Consider the following 2,608-nt stretch of genomic DNA (forward strand, 5'->3'; position numbering starts at 1 on the left):
ATTCTTTACTTCATATTCCTATACGTCGTTTATAACAAGTGGTACCAGAGCTTTGGTTGCTGTTAGGGTTCATGATGACGTCGATGAAGTTCAATCTTCCGCTGCTGAACTACGACACGCGGTTCTCGCTATGGCAAGTCAAGATGCGGGGGATTCTGGCGCAGACTCATGACTATGATGAGGCGCTGGATAGTTTCGGAAAGAGGAAGGCCGAGTGAACTCCAGAAGAGATCCGCAAGGATCAGAAGGCGCTCGCCCTAATTCAGTTGCATCTTCATAATGATATTTTGTAGGAGTGTCTGAAAGAGAAAACTGCTGCAGAACTATGGCTGAAACTGGAATCGATCTGTATGTCCAAGGATCTAACCAGTAAGATGCAGATGAAGATGAAGCTGTTCACCCTGAAGATGAAGGAGGAGGATTCAGTGATGAGCCACATCGCTGAATTCAAGAAGATCGTCGCCGACCTAGTGTCGATGGAGGTGAAGTATGATGATGAGGACTTAGGTCTTTTACTGCTATGTTCTTTGCCAAATTCGTATGCAAATTTTCGTGACACCATACTTTTGAGCCGTGATGAACTAACCCTAAAGGAAGTTTATGAGGCTCTCCAGTCTAGGGAGAAGATGAGAGGCATGGTGCAGAATGACGGAACGTCGTCCTCCAAGGGCGATGCTTTGCATGTGAGAGGCAGAACTGAAAACAGATCCTCCAATGATGGCAATGATGGTAGAAAGAACTACGAAAGGAGAGGCCGTTCAAAGTCCAAGCCGCATGGTAATAAAAAGTTCTGTGTTTATTGCAAGCTGACAAATCATAATGTTGAGGATTGTAGAAAAGTACAGAATAAGGAGAAGAGGAAACAAAAGTCGGCTGGTAAGGTCTCTGTTGCTGCTGCTGCGTCTGATGATGATTCTAGAGATTGTCTGGTAGTATTTGCTGGTTGTGTTGCTGGTCATGATGAATGGATTCTTGATTCCGCATGTTCATTTCATATTTGCACTAACAGAAATTGGTTTAGCTCGTATAAGCCTGTGCAGAAAGGGGATGTTGTGCGGATGGGAGATGATAACCCGTGTGACATTGTGGGGATTGGATCAGTTCAGATCAAGACTGATGATGGCATGACACGCACGCTGAAAAACGTCAGGTATATACCAGGGATGTCCAGAAATCTTATCTCATTGAGCACGCTTGATGCAGAAGGTTACAAATATTCTGGTTCAGATGGTGTTCTGAAGGTATCAAAAGGTTCTCTTGTTTGCTTGAAAGGTGATCTTAATTCTGCAAAGTTATATGTCCTTAGAGGGTGTACCTTACCTGGTTCTGATTCCGCTGTTGCTGCTGTTACTAATGATGAACCTAGTAAAACTAACCTTTGGCATATGCGTTTGGGACATATGAGTCACCATGGTATGGCAGAATTGATGAAGAGAAACCTGCTGGATGGCTGCACTTCGAGTAAAATAAAGTTTTGTGAGCATTGTATTTTTGGGAAGCATAAAAGGGTACATTTCAACACTTCTGCTGTGCTCGACACTTGGGTTGGCGACTCCATCTCACCCGACCCCTCGGCCACGCCCGATGCTTGGGTTGGCGACTCCGTCTTGTTGGAGTTGTTCCAAATTCACTTCAAGATATAGGCCAGGCTTCTGACGGAGCGAAGCGGAGGCCCGTCACCGGAGGCTTGGGCCGGAGCGTAGCGGAGTCTAAAGCCGGCCCATCAGGTCTCGCCCCTGTGCTTGGGGGTGCGGGGGGCGGAGCCCCCCGCGGTACGGTACGGTATATACACCCTTGCTAGGGTTTCGTGGAGACTTGATTCTCTTGTAAGCCGCCATAGGCGTGTAACCCAAAACTCTTGAGATAGTGAGATTGTTGCTGGCTGGTGCCCGTGGTTTTTCCCCTTCACATTGGAGGGGTTTTCCACGTTAAATCGTGTGTCTCCTCTGTGGCTTGATTCTTTACTTCATATTCCTATACGTCGTTTATAACACGTCTCACCCGACCCCACGATCGCGCCCAACGCTTGGGTTGGTGACTCCATCTCGCCTAACCCCTCGGCCACGCCCGATGCTTGGGTTGGCGCTCCGTCTCACTCGACCCCGTAGCCGCACCCAACGCTTGGGTTGGTGCTCCGTCTCACCCGACCCCTTGGCCTCGCTCGACGCTTGGGTTGGTGACTCCATCTCGCCCGACCCCTTGGCCGCACCCGACGCTTGGGTTGGCGCTCCGTCTCACCTGACCCCTCGGCCACGCCCGACGCTTGGGTTGGTGCTCCATATCACCAAAGCCCTAAGCCATGCCCGACGCTTGGGTTGGCACTCCCTCTCGCCTAACCCCTCGTTCGCCCTCGACGCTTGGTTTGGCGCTTTATCTCACCTGACCCCTCGGCCGTGCCCTACACCTAGGATGGCGCTCCGTCTTGCCAAACCCCTCGGCCTCGCCCGATGCGTGGGTTGGCGCTCCGCCTCGCCCGACGACGACCCACGATATTACACCCACCGGATATGCTCGTAAAACAAGTGTAAACAACCCCTTCATGACTTCATAAAAGTCCCAAAAGGGTTTGGGGGCTCCTGTCGGGTTCATAAATCTAGGGTCCCCAATG

The sequence above is a fragment of the Miscanthus floridulus genome, chromosome 2, assembly GCF_019320115.1.
Source record: "Miscanthus floridulus cultivar M001 chromosome 2, ASM1932011v1, whole genome shotgun sequence".
Classification (NCBI taxonomy): Eukaryota; Viridiplantae; Streptophyta; class Magnoliopsida; order Poales; family Poaceae; genus Miscanthus; species Miscanthus floridulus.